Source organism: Choloepus didactylus, chromosome 14, assembly GCF_015220235.1.
Source record: "Choloepus didactylus isolate mChoDid1 chromosome 14, mChoDid1.pri, whole genome shotgun sequence".
NCBI lineage: Eukaryota > Metazoa > Chordata > Mammalia > Pilosa > Megalonychidae > Choloepus > Choloepus didactylus.
Window position 1 is genome coordinate 53395996 of NC_051320.1, and position 14649 is coordinate 53410644.

At 44.3% G+C, this 14649-nt stretch overlaps 1 protein-coding gene and 1 long non-coding RNA gene across 5 annotated transcripts in view; one reads left to right on the top strand and one right to left on the bottom strand.

The window, feature by feature from the left end:
* The first annotated feature begins 1708 nt into the window (after nt 1-1708).
* MATN2 (matrilin 2) overlaps nt 1709-14649 on the top strand; it is a 163070-nt gene continuing 150129 nt past the window's right edge. For 3 of the 4 annotated variants that reach the window (XM_037802886.1, XM_037802888.1, XM_037802889.1), the window contains exon 1: nt 1709-1933. The gene's annotated coding sequence lies outside the window, so the exon portion shown is untranslated. The remainder of the gene's footprint in view (nt 1934-14649) is intronic. The other variant, XM_037802887.1, reaches the window with a different exon arrangement.
* Nucleotides 2354-3974, bottom strand: LOC119509061. The gene is made up of 3 exons (XR_005211617.1): nt 3889-3974; nt 2655-2746; nt 2354-2488 (listed from the first exon to the last, which is right to left on the bottom strand). It is a non-coding gene; the product is annotated as an uncharacterized LOC119509061 (long non-coding RNA).

Consider the following 14649-nt stretch of genomic DNA (forward strand, 5'->3'; position numbering starts at 1 on the left):
ACATTGAACTTGCTTTTGCTGCTGCTGCTTCTTTTTTTTTTTTTTCCCTGGCAGACCTGAATATCAGCCCACAAGGTAGAACAGTTCATTTGACTATTTGACTTGGCCTCAGAGGCACTTTATACAGAGATTTCTGAGTCTGAAGAATTCTGATAGAATTCCCTGGGGAAAAATACCCATTTTAGTAGGCATTCACCAAAGTCACTGGAATCACCTACTAAATTGCAATTTCCCGAAAAGTTGGAAGGATTATGGGATTGCTATTGTTTTCCTGATAAATTACTGGATCATATTGGTGTCTTGGAATAAGACAACACAGTTTAAATGTAAGTTTCCATAAACTGTAACTCAACTTCTCTAGCTCCTAGGAGATTTTCACTGGCCCAGACTCAAATAATTTTCTTCTGTGGGATCCAAGACTTCCGAGACCAAACATTTCCTGAAGACTTCCCTCTGCTTTCTGACCTCCACCTACCTCCTCCAAAAGATACACAAAGAAACTATTCCTGATCAGTGCCCCAGCTAAGAGCGCCCAGTGGGTGTAAGTTAAGGGAAAAGGAATCCAAGATTCTTTCTTGGCATTATGGTACCACTGAGTTGCTCATGGCACAAGTATGTTAACCCCTTGCTTTATGGCTGGAATTGTAATTACCTACTTCTGGAGCCCTTTCTGAAGAATTTATTTTGTTCATGGTATTTATTCATATTTCAAAAACCAACTCTATCATCAAATAAAAATTATTACAAAATAAAGATAGCCACAAGCACTTTAATGATGAAACTCTGACACATCCAGAGGTTTTGAAATTCATTAGTTCTGCAGCCTCTCCCTATAGCTTGTTAAAACCTGAGTTGTGCGCTTTAGGCTAGTGGTTTGGGGATAGAATCTGTGCTACCTTTATTAGGAAAGAGATCGTCCTGGCCTGTTGGACCCCTCCACTCACCTGGTGGGCCAAGACTGGAGATTGCTGGTGGGGTGGGGATGGCAACCCCTTTCCCTGCCACTGCCCAATACTTCCGTCTTCTGCATCCCTCCAAGGCTCAGTGGGGACCTCCAAGGTAAAGTTCCCCCACTTTATAAAGTTGCAAATGTCTTTGCCAGTAGTTGCGAAAAGTCTTGTCTGAACTAGACTTTCACCACTCCTTCATCGTAGGAGCCTTGTCTCCTTTCCGTCTCGGCATCCTCAACCCCCCACCCCAACCCTGGGGCCTAGTCCCAGTTCAGTGGACCCCTGGTTAATATGAATTGGCACTGTTGGGGTGATCTGGGCAGTGCGGAAGCTCCAGTTGTCACCAGTCATCACTATTTTAACCACTTTTTTCTTCATCATCGTCATCGATGAAACCCTACAGATCATGACCCTATGTTCAGGATATAGGACGTCTGCCATGCCTCCCTTCCCCCAGAGATGCGCCCCCCTGCCAAGCCTCGAAACCTCCCCGGTTGTTCTGAGCCTGCTGCTTCCGACCCCTGGAGTCCGATCCCAGCTTGCGGGCAGAGCTGGGTGGCAGCGGGCAGAGCGCACGGCCAGGGTCCCCTGCTCCCGGAGCTGTCCTGCAGGGTGGGAGGCGGCTCCCTCTCGGCGCCTTCCCCATACCCAAAGAGGACACCCCTCCTTCCGCCCCGGCCCGCCAGGCCCGCTCCCCACCCTCGCCGCGGCGCCGCCTTTCCCGCGTCCGCCCGCCCCTGCCCAGAGCCTCCCATGCAGCCAGCGAGCGAGACGAGCGCTCTGGGATGGGACTTGGAGGAGGCGGCGAAGGAGGAGACAGCGGCCACGGCAGCGCCGGCGATTCGGGCTTCCTCCTCGGCTCCCACCAGAGATCCCCTGAGGAGAGGTGCGGCTCTCGGAGAAGCAAGGAGGCCCACGAGGAAGACGCGGGTGGCTGCGCCCCTGTCTCGCGGCTCCCGGGGCGCCGGCGGCGGTGGCTGCAGGTGAGCGGGGTGCGCTTTGCCCGGGGCTCTGCACGGCCCAGCGCCCCGAGGCGCAGACAAACAGACGGAGCCTGGGCTGGCGGACGCTCACGGCGCGGTCTCCCCAGGCCTGCGTCCAACTCACGCCCAGGATCCCGCGATCCGCGGCCCCGAGAGCCAGGCGCCCCCTGCTCCCCGGGACCCGCTACTCCTGGACCCCTCTAGGGAGAGTGGGAGGTGGGGAGCAGTACTGCCCTCGCCCCACAGCCGGGAGACGTCGGGCAGCCCCTGGCCGGCCAGCTGGGCGCCCTCCCGGTGCGGGGCGCTGCACGCGGGAGCGGCCCCGGAGCCCGGATGCCTCGTAGGGGCGCTGTGCCCTGCAGCGAGGGCACCTAGACCCTGTCTGCACCGACCCGGTGGAAGCGAGACTTGTTGAACGAGTATCCAGAGTGATTCCTATTCAACTGGCAAGTCGGATGATTCCAAATTATCCCCCTTGGGAGGGTGGTATGTTAATGACCTGTGACATCCGAATTTTGTTCTCGATTCTACCTGGCAGATCAAGTTTCAGCTTCCCTAATTGTGAGAGGAGGGAGAGAAAGGTAAGGGCATTTTGAGGTAGCTGCTAGAGACCCAAAGGACACTTTGGAGAGAGGACAAAAAAAAAAAAAAAAAGAATCCCACCGAAAAGGGAACCCTGGGATAGACTCACTGGGCGCACAGGAAGGTAACTTCAACTTACCGACTTCCAAATTGTCATAAATCAGGGAGCAATGATGGGTGAGTGCCAGGTCCTTTCACCATTGGCCTTTGAGGAGCCGGACCATGAGGAGACTGTCAAGAGCAGATACCCCCCCCCCCCATCAGCCTGCGGGTTCCAGCCCAGCTGTGAAGCTTACAGCTTGGTGACCTTTGCTTCCTCGACTGAGTGGGGAAGATCATATCTACAGGATTTTGAGGACTAAGTGAGATAGTGAGATACTACAAGTCCTTAGAATAGTTTCAGGAACATCTTTAAGGTGAAATGGTGAGCTCCATCATCTGTCTTTCCAGAAAAAGCCAGGAATCTCCCAATTTAGGATGAGAGGCTCTACCTGGATGGTGAGCGTGGCAGATAACCCACACGTATAACCAGGGTTTTCCATTCACTCCAGCACAGCATTCCCTTCCTGCTTTCAGGGACAGACTCAAAAAATCATGTCAAAATATCAAGATGGGTTTATGGCCTGGAAAGTTTCCTCTCAGCCCTAAAGCGTGATCCCTTAGAATCCCCTGTGGGGAATGCAGATACTTGTTGCTCTTTACCTTCCATTTTCCTAGCCATCACACTTTTATTCCTGCCTACAGAATTCCGTTTCCTGCTGGGTGCTGCCAGGCCTCTCTTTTCCACAAATCTGGACTCCAGGGTTCCTTGCTCCCTCAAACCCATGCAAACTGGAGCCACTGAGGCCTGGGCTCACTTGCTGGAGGTGTCATAGTAGGGTCCAAATCTGAAATACCCATGGACAGTTGTCATGTCCTAAACTCCTATCAGCTAATGCCATGTGTCTCTGGTCAGCCAAAAGTGGTTGAAATGAGGCCCAAGGTTTAACGAAAGGGAAAGAGATGGTGACATCCTGAAAGACAGGGAAGGAGTAAGAGACCATTAGTGATTCTGGAAAGAAACTCCACAGTTGGCCTAGAGACAGCTCTGGCTGGTACCTAAAAGAAGGCAAGGAGGAGGAAAGGGGCGGGGAGGAAGGGGAGGGACAGGCTCGGGACTCGGGAAAGCAGGCTCAAGAGGGTGTGTGTGTTGGGGCTCAAGGCTGGCCCTGGCCAGGCGTCCGGGTGCGAAGCTGAGCAGGCGGGAGGGAGACTAGCGAAGACTCAGCCGCGAGCAGGCGAGGTTTAAGAGAGTCAAGCCAGCGACAGAGGCTCTGGTGCTTTCCCTGGGACTTTCTCCCCTCTGGTCTGCAGCATGTGCGAGAAAGTCTTACCTGGGATTCGTCCATTTCTAGGGAAGCTAAGGAGCACTTCCCCGTTTAATGTGCGGGTGGGAATAACTCGGGCTGGAGCGGCAGTGGGAGAGCGGAGCGTGTCGTTACTGTTGCTAGTAAACAGTGCCGGAGAGACTTCCTCCCAAGGGACGAGTTGCCACTTGGAGCTCCAGCCTGTGAGGTCATCCTTGAACCCTGCCGTGTGGCTCAGCAGAAAGCAGGACGCCGAAGCGGCAGGGCTGAGCTCCATCCCAGAGGTCTCGGCGGTTGTCAGCAGCGGGGAGAGGGTGGGGGTTAGGGAGAGGGGGGCGGGTGGGAGCTGGTGGGGGCACGGCCCCAAGCGCCCCGATCCTGCCGCCCGAAGGACCTCAGCTCCAGTCCCAGCCCTGCCACCCATCGCCTGTGAGGATCTGGAAAAGTTACCCCGACTCTCTGGGCCTCGGTTTCTTCATGCTTAAATGGGGGATAGGACGGTTGGGAGAATTAAATGAGTTAACACATGTGCAGCGCTCAGAGTAAGTGCTCAAGACTTAATAGCTCTACTTACTGTTATTATCCGAGCCTTGGTTACATCATCCACCAAATGGGCGTGATACTATCTATGCCTGAGGGTTGTTGGGAGGGTTAAATGAGATGATGAACGTGAAAATTACTCCAGCACAGTGTGTGGGTGTAGGGAGTGCTCAGAGGCCCTCTTGCCGTGTAAGGTAACAGATTCGCAGGTTCCAATGTTGGGAGGTGGACATCTTCCACAGGGGACGTGTTGTCTGCTCACCACAGCCATCACTAGAGAAAACAGGGTAAGCCAAAGGGTTTTGCCTCACTTCTGCTTAGGGCTTATCCCTGCACCTTCAGAGTTGGTGAGTTGGTTTGTACTCATTTTAGAGATGAGAAGCTCCAGACCAGAGGGCTCCAGGCTGTTGGTGAAATCTCCTTGTGACATTTAGCCCTGGGCTTCTTTCAACCAGTGCAGAAGTTGCTACTTCCTGGCCTTGGCAGATTTCTCCCTTTCTTCCTCTAACCCTCAACTGTGCTGTTTGAGGAAGACACATAGCTTGAAAATACCTTAATCAATGCTAGTTTTGGTTGCTTATAGGAGTCAATTAACCAAACCAGTAAAAATAGAAGACAAAATTTCAGCGCAGGTTTAGTAATTATTCCTGAAGGAACAACTTCACAACGGCAAGGGTTGGGTCCTTTTTATTTTTATTTTCATTTTTTTAAAAATTAATTCTATTTTGTTAGAGAAGTTGTAGGTTTACAGAAATATGCATAAAATATATAAAATACAGAGTTCCCATATACCACCCTATTATTATTATTATTAATTTTTTTTAATCATCATTTTATTGAGATATATTCACATACCACGCAGTCATACAAAACAAATTGTACTTTCGATTGTTTACAGTACCATTACATAGTTGTACATTCATCACCTAAATCAATCCCTGACACCTTCATTAGCACACACACAAAAATAACAAGAATAATAATTAGAGTGAAAAAGAGCAATTGAAGTAAAAAAGAACACTAGGTACCTTTGTCTGTTTGTTTGCTTCCCCTACTTTTCTACACATCGATCCATAAACTAGACAAAGTGGAGTTTGGTCCTTATGGCATTCCCAATCCCACTGTCACCCCTCATAAGCTACATTTTTATACAACTGTCTTCGAGATTCATGGGTTCTGGGTTGTAGTTTAATAGTTTCAGGTATCCACCATCAGCTACCCCAATTCTTTAGAACCTAAAAAAGGTTGTCTAAAGTGTGCGTAAGAGTGCCCACCAGAGTGATCTCTCGGCTCGTTTTGGAATCTCTCTGCCACTGAAGCTTATTTCATTTCCTTTCACATCCCCCTTTTGGTCAAGAAGATGTTCTCCATCCCACGATGCCGGGTCTACATTCCTCCCCGGGAGTCATATTCCACGTTGCCAGGGAGATTCACTTCCCTGGGTGTCTGATCCCACGTAGGGGGGAGGGCAGTGATTTCACCTTTCAAGTTGGCTTAGCTAGAGAGAGAGGGCCACATCTGAGCAACAAAGAGGCATTCAGGAGGAGACTCTTAGGCACAAATACAGGGAGGCCTAGCCTCTCCTTTGCAGCAACCGTCTTCCCAAGGGTAAAACTTATGGTAGAGGGCTCAACCCATCAAACCACCAGTCCCCTATGTCTGTGGTCATATTAGCAACCATGGAGGTGGGGTAGGCGAATACCCCTGCATTCTCCACAGGCTCCTCAAGGGGGCACTACATCTTTTTTTTTTTTTTTCCTTGTTTGTCTTTTTTCTTTTTTTTTTTTTTTTAACTTTCCCTTCTTTTTTCAAATCAACTGTATGAAAAAAAAAGTTAAAAAGAAAACAAACATACAATAAAAGAACATTTCAAAGAGACCATAGCAAGGGAGTAAGAAAAAGACAACTAACCTAAGATAACTGCTTAACTTCCAACATGTTCCTACTTTACCCCAAGAAAGTTACATAATATAGCAACATTTCAGTGAACTTGTTCCTACTACATCCATCAGAAATTAACAGACCATAGTCATTTCTGGGCATCCCCAGAACGTTAAATAGCTTATCTGTTCTTCTTGGATTATTGTTCCCCCTTCCTTAATTGCTCTCTACTGCTAGTTCCCCTACATTCTACATTATAAACCATTTGTTTTACATTTTTCAAAGTTCACATTAGTGGTAGCATATAATATTTCTCTTTTTGTGCCTGGCTTATTTCGCTCAGCATTATGTCTTCAAGGTTCATCCATGTTGTCATATGTTTCACCAGATCGTTCCTTCTTACTGCCGCGTAGTATTCCATCGTGTGTATATACCACATTTTATTTATCCACTCATCTGTTGAAGGACATTTGGGTTGTTTCCATCTCTTGGCAATTGTGAATAATGCTGCTATGAACATTGGCATGCAGATATCTGTTCGTGTCACTGCTTTCCGATCTTCCGGGTATATCCCGAGAAGTGCAATCGCTGGATCGAATGGTAGCTCTATCTCTAGTTTTCTAAGGAACTGCCAGACTGACTTCCAGAGTGGCTGAACCATTATACAGTCCCACCAACAATGAATAAGAGTTCCAATTTCTCCACATCCCCTCCAGCATTTTTAGTTTCCTGTTTGTTTAATGGCAGCCATTCTAACCGGTGTTAGATGGTATCTCATTGTGGTCTTAATTTGCATCTCTCTAATAGCTAGTGAAGCTGAACATTTTTTCATGTGTTTCTTGGCCATTTGTATTTCCTCTTCAGAGAACTGTCTTTTCATATCTTTTGCCCATTTTATAATTGGGCTGTCTGTACTATTGTCATTGAGTTGTAGGATTTCTTTGTATATGCAAGATATCAGTCTTTTGTCAGATACATGGTTTCCAAAAATTTTTCCCATTGAGTTGGCTGCCTCTTTACCTTTTTGAGAAATTCCTTTGAGGTGCAGAAACTTCTAAGCTTGAGGAGTTCCCATTTATCTATTTTCTCTTTTGTTGCTTGTGCTTTGGGTGTAAAGTCTAGGAAGTGGCCTCCTAATACAAGGTCTTGAAGATGTTTTCCTACATTATCTTCTAGGAGTTTTATGGTACTTTCTTTTATATTGAGATCTTTGGTCCATTTTGAGTTAATTTTTGTGTAGGGGGTGAGGTAGGGGTCCTCTTTCATTCTTTTGGATATGGATATCCAACTCTCCCAGCCCCATTTGTTGAAAAGACCATTATGACTCAGTTCAGTGACTTTGGGGGCCTTATCAAAGATCAGTCGGCCATAGATCTGAGGGTCTATCTCTGAATTCTCAATTCGATTCCATTGATCTATATGTCTATCTTTGTGCCAGTACCATGCTGTTTTGGCAACTGTGGCTTTATAATAAGCTTCAAAGTCAGGGAGTGTAAGTCCTCCCACTTCGTTTTTCTTTTTTAGAGTGTCTTTAGCAATTCGAGGCATCTTCCCTTTCCAAATAAATTTGATAACTAGCTTTTCCAAGTCTGCAAAGTAGGTTGTTGGAATTTTGATTGGGATTGCATTGAATCTGTAGATGAGTTTGGGTAGAATTGACATCTTAATGACATTTAGCCTTCCTATCCATGAACATGGAATATTTTTCCATCTTTTAAGGTCCCCTTCTATTTCTTTTAGTAGAGTTATGTAGTTTTCTTTGTATAGGTCTTTTACATCTTTGGTTAAGTTTATTCCTAGGTACTTGATTTTTTTAGTTGCTATTGAAAATGGTATCTTTTTCTTGAGTGTCTCTTCAGTTTGTTCATTTCTAGCATATAGAAACATTACTGACTTATGTGCATTAATCTTGTATCCCGCTACTTTGCTAAATTTGTTTATTAGCTCTAGTAGGTGTATCGTTGATTTCTCAGGGTTTTCTAGATATAAGATCATATCATCTGCAAACAATGACAGTTTTACTTCTTCTTTTCCAATTTGGATGCCTTTTATTTCTTTGTCTTGCCGGATTGCCCTGGCTAGCACTTCCAGCACAATGTTGAATAACAGTGGTGACAGCGGGCATCCTTGTCTTGTTCCTGATCTTAGAGGGAAGGCTTTCAGTCTCTCACCATTGAGTACTATGCTGGCTGTGGGTTTTTCATATATGCTCTTTATCATGTTGAGGAAGTTTCCTTCAATTCCTACCTTTTGAAGTGTTTTTATCAAAAACGGATGTTGGATTTTGTCAAATGCTTTTTCAGCATCTATTGAGATGATCAATTGATTTTTCCCTTTCGAGTTTTTAATGTGTTGTAATACATTGATTGTTTTTCTTATGTTGAACCATCCTTGCATGCCTGGAATGAACCCCACTTGGTCATGGTGTATGATTTTTTTAATGTGTCTTTGGATTCGATTTGCAAGTATTTTGTTGAGGATTTTTGCATCTATATTCATTAGGGAGATTGGCCGGTAGTTTTCCTTTTTTGTAGCATCTTTGCCTGGTTTTGGTATTAGATTGATGTTAGCTTCATAAAATGAGTTAGGTAGTGTTCCATTTTTTTCAATGTTTTGAAAGAGTTTGAGTAAGATTGGTGTCAGTTCTTTCTGGAAAGTTTGGTAGAATTCCCCTGTGAAGCCATCTGGCCCTGGGCATTTATTTGTGGGAAGATTTTTGATGACTGATTGGATCTCTTTGCTTGTGATGGGTTGGTTGAGGTCTTCTATTTCTTCTCTGGTCAGTCTAGGTTGTTCATATGTTTCCAGGAAACTGTCCATTTCTTCTACATTATCCAGTTTGTTGCCGTACAGTTGTTCATAATATCCTCTTATAATTTTTTTAATTTCTTCAGGATCTGCAGTTATGTCACCTTTTTCATTCATTATTTTGTTTATATGGGTCTTCTCTCTTTTTGATTTTGTCAGTCTAGCTAGGGGCTTGTCAATCTTGTTGATCTTCTCAAAGAACCAACTTTTGGTGATATTTATCCTTTCTATTGTTTTTTTGTTCTCTATGTCATTTATTTCTGCTTTAATCCTTGTTATTTCTTTTCTTGTACTTGGTTTAGGATTGGTTTGCTGTTCATTTTCTAGCTTCTTCAGTTGATCCATTAGTTCTTTGATTTTGGCTCTTTCTTCCTTTTTAATATATGCGTTTAGTGCTATAAATTTCCCCCTTAGCACTGCTTTTGCTGCATCCCATAGGTTTTGGTATGTTGTGTTCTCATTTTCATTCGTCTCTATATATTTAGCAATTTCTCTTGCTATTTCTTCTTTAACCCACTGATTGTTTAGGAGTGTGTTGTTTAACCTCCAGGTATTTGTGAATTTTCTAAGTCTCTGATGGTTATTGACTTCTAATTGTATTCCATTGTGGTCAGAGAATGTGCTTTGAATAATTTCAATCTTTTTAAATTTATTGAGGCTTGTTTTATGTCCCAGCATATGATCTATTCTGGAGAAAGTTCCGTGAGCACTAGAAAAGTATGTGTATCCTGTTGATTTGGGATGTAATGTCCTGTAGATGTCTGTTAAATCTAATTCATTTATCAGATTGTTTAGGTTTTCAATTTCCTTATTGGTCTTCTGTCTGGTTGATCTATCTATAGGAGAGAGTGATGTGTTGAAGTCTCCCACAATTATTGTGGAAACATCAATTGCTTCCTTTAGTTTTGTCAATGTTTCTCTCATGTATTTTGTGGCACCTTGATTGGGTGCATAGACATTTACGATTGTTATTTCTTCTTGCTGAATTGCCCCTTTTATTAGTATGTAGTGGCCTTCTTTGTCTCTCAAAACATCCCTGCATTTGAAGTCTATTTTATCTGAGATTAATATTGCTACACCTGCTTTCTTTTGGCTGTAGCTTGCATGAAATATTTTTTTCCATCCTTTCACTTTCAGTTTCTTTGTGTCCCTGTGTCTAAGATGAGTCTCTTGTATGCAACATATTGATGGTTCATTTTTTTTGATCCATTCTGCGAATCTATATCTTTTAATTGGGGAGTTTAATCCATTTACATTCAACGTTAAAACCGTGAAGGCATTTCTTGAATCGGCCATCTTATCCTTTGGATTATGTTTGCCATATTTTTTCCCTCTCTCTATTAATATCCTTTATTGTACCCATACCGAATCTCTTTAGTACTGAACCTTTCTCCAAGTCTCTCTGTCCTGTCTTTGTTTCTCTGTCTGTAGGGCTCCCTTTAGTATCTCCAGTAGGGCAGGTCTCTTGTTAGCAAATTCTCTCAGCATTTCTTTGTCTGTGAAAAATTTAAGCTCTCCCTCAAATTTGAAGGAGAGCTTTGCTGGATAAAGTATTCTTGGCTGGAAATTCCTCTCACTCAGAATTTTAAATATATCGTGCCACTGCCTTCTCGCCTCCATGGTGGCTGCTGAGTAGTCACTACTTAGTCTTATGCTGTTTCCTTTGTATGTGGTGAATTGCTTTTCTCTTGCTGCTTTCAGAACTTGCTCCTTCTCTTCTATGTTTGACAGTGTGATCAGTATATGTCTCGGAGTGGGTTTTTTTGGATTTATTCTATTTGGAGTTCGCTGAGCATTTATGATTTGTGTATTTATGTTGTTTAGAAGATTTGGGAAGTTTTCCCCAACAATTTCTTTGAATACTCTTCCTAGACCTTTACCCTTTTCTTCCCCTTCTGGGACACCAATGAGTCTTATATTCGGACGTTTCATATTATCTATCATATCCCTGAGGTCCATTTCGAGTTTTTCAATTTTTTTCCCCATTCTTTCTTTTATGCTTTCATTTTCCATTCTGTCATCTTCCAGGTTACTGATTCGTTGTTCAACTTCCTCTAGTCTTGTACTATGAGTGTCCAGAATCTTTTTAATTTGGTCAACAGTTTCTTTAATTTCCATAAGATCATCCATTTTTTTATTTAGTCTTGCAATGTCTTCTTTATGCTCTTCTAGGGTCTTCTTGATTTCCTTCATATCCCGTACTAGGGTCTCATTGTTCATCTTTAGTTCTTTGAGTAGCTGCTCTAGGTGTGTCTCTTCTGGTCTTTTGATTTGGGTGCTTGGGCTTGGGTTATCCATATCGTCTGGTTTTTTCATATGCTTTATAATTTTCTGTTGTTTTTGGCCTCGTGGCATTTGCTGACCTTGATAGGGTTCTTTTAGGGTTTGTAGACCAGTTGAAGTCCTTATCTCTAATTTATCAGATCTACAGCTTCGTGGAGTACACTTTCTCTAACTAACCAGCAGGTGGCGTCCACGAGCCACCTGTTCTCCACAAGCCAGATCCCCCTGCTTAGCCTTTTTGGTGAGTGGGGGAGTGAGTCTTGTGGGGCCCAATTGGTGTCCCAAGCTTGCGTGTGTAGTTGGTGTTGCCTGCCCTGTATGTGGGGCGTGTTTCTGGGCAGTCGGGGAGGGGGGGTGGCCCTAACAATCAAATCTCCCTGATGATCCTAGAGTTTTAAAGCTACTGCAATAGTCTAATCCTTCAGTTCAGTCCTGCCACAGTTTGTCTCTGCCACTGACCCACAAGTCTTTGGTATTGGCGTATGGCTCCTGAGACTTGCAAGTGGGCCCCTCTTCCAGGCTGTGCACCCCGGGTCCTCTGTTGAGGGATGACTGTGCTATGTCACAGGTGAGTGCCGTCCCCCCAGGGCAGTTCTGGGCTGCTGGGCTGTGTTGGGAGGCTCCCAGTCTGCTCAAATGATGGCTGAATGGGGCTCTGTTAATTCACACTGCTCCCCCTTCCCAGCTCTGGGACATTCAGCTGAGGTTGCAGGGAAGGCTAATGTCCACGCCCAGTTTTGTGGTGTGTGCCTGTTATTTGAAGCACTTCCGTCACACTGGGTTGTCTGGGGCAGCTCTGGGCTATGGGGCTGGCGATGGGCAGGAGTGTTTCCTGTCCACCAGGATGGTGGCTGTGAGCGGACACCCCCCTTTTCTTGGGAAGTTGTGTTGTTTAGTGAATTTTCTCAGCCACTGGATTATTGCCTTTTGTCTCAGAGCTCTCTTAGTTCTGCTCTTGACTTGATGTGCCCAAATTTCAATTCTTTGAAGCTTTCTGTATTGAGCTTCTTAGAGTAATTGTTTTAGAAAAAGCAAAAAGGATTAAAAAAAAAAAAAAAAAAAAAAAAAAACGGCCCTCCTCAGAGATCTAATGGGTTATTGAAATGCTAATAGACAAAGCAACCAGGGCCATTAAGGAAAGGTGCCCAGGGCAGAGAGATCAGCCTTGCTTTGGGATTTGCATATGCGCCTCAAGGCCTGATCTCCGCCCTTCCCCTTTCTGTGTTCACCAGAACTCCAAAAATCCTCTGCTTTTATTTTGGAGTTTTTCGTGTTGTTTTTTTTCTATGCCTGTCTCCTCTCTGCTGGGCTGGCTGCTCTCAGAGTCTCTGGTGTCTGGCCTCAGTCTATCTATGGTTGGAGTTTGAATCAGTAGAATGAGTTTCCGATAAGAGCAGCCACTGCAATTCTCCCTTCTCCTTCCTGGAGCTGACAGCCCCTCCTCCCCCGGGACTGAGCCTGGCAGGGAGGGGCGCGGGTCCCCTGGCCGCAAAAACTTACAGATTTCGCTGATCTCAGCAGTTCCACGTTTTCATGAGTGTTGTATGAAGTATGCCCAAAGACAGATTGCTCTGTGGTGTCCAGTCCACGCAGTTCCTGGCTTTTTACCTACTTTCCTGGAGGAGTAACTAAAACATACAGCTCACCAGTCTGCCATCTTGCCCCGCCTCCCCACCCTATTATTTTTAAATACAGTTTTATTGAGATATATTCACATATCCTACAATCATCCACAGTGTACAATCATTTGTTCACAGTACCATCATATAGTTGTGCATTCATCACCATAGTCCATTTTTGAACATTTTCCTTACTTCAAAAATAAAAATAAAAGTAAAGAACACCGAAAACATTCCCTCCCCCCCATCCCACCCTATTTTTCATTTAATTTTTGCCCCCATTTTTCTACTCATCCATCCATACACTGGATAAAGGGAGTGTGAGCCATAGGTTTTCACAATCCTCTGTCACACTGTGCAAGCTACATAGTTAAACACTCATCTTCAAGAATCAACGCTATTGGGTTGCAGTTCAACAGCCTCAGGTATTTCCTTCTAGCTATTCCAACACACTAAAAACTAAAAAGTGTTGTCTATATAGTGCATAAGAATACCTTCCAGAGTGACCTCTCGACTCCATTTGAAATCTCTCAGTCGCTGAAACTTTATTTTATTTCATTTCTCTTCCCCTTTTTGGTCAAGAAGATTTTCTCAATCCCACAATGCCAGGGCCAGGCCCATCCCCAGGAGTCATGTCCTGCATTGCGAGGGGGTTTTAAACCCCTGAGAGTGATGCCCCGCATAGGGGGAAGGGCAGTGAGTTCACCTGCTAAGTGGGCTTAGAGAGAGAGAGGCCACATCTGAGCAACAAAGAGGCACTCAGGGGGAGACTCTTAGGCAAATTTTAAGTAGGTTTAGCCTCTCCTTTGCAGTAACAAGCTTCATAAGGGCAAGCCCCAAGATCGAGGGCTTGGCCTACTAAATTGGCAGTCCTCAATGTTTGTGAGAGTATCAGTAATAGCCCAGGTAGGGAAGGCCAACATTTCTGCATTTTTCCCCAGTTCCTCAGGGGACCCTGCAAATACTTTTTTATTCTCTGCCCAAATTACTTTGGGATGTATGAAGATTTCACCTTAACCTGTATATACCTACCAGATCCACTTCCTATTCAAAGTTCCATATACTTATCCACCCTATTATTAACACCTTGCATTAGTGTGGTACATTTGTTATAAATCATGAAAGAATATTTGTATTATTGTACTATGAACTATAGTCCATCGTTTATAATAGGGTTCATTATGTTGTACAGTCCTGTGTTTCCTGTGTTTTTTCTTTTAATTTTTATTCTAGTAACATAGATATGACCTAAAATTTCCCCTTTTAACCACCTTCACATGTATAATTCAGTGCTGTTAATTATGTTCACAGTGTTGTGCTACCATCACCACCATCCATTACCAAAACTTTACAATTAACCCAAATAGAAATTCTGTACAATTTAAGCATTAACAACCCATTCGCTACCCCCCAAACGCAGTCCCTGGTAGTCCATATTCTAGATTCTGCTTCTGTGAGTTCGCTAATTTGATTTCATGTCAGTGAGATCATACAATGTCTGTCCTTTTTTCACTCAACATAATGTTTTCAAGTTCATCTATTGTAAATGATCCCTTTAAAGATCCTTTTAAAGAACAGCACAATGAATGGTTAAGTTATAGAGATTACGAATTTATGCCTCCAAGGCATATACAAAATCCAACTGAACTCATGTTAT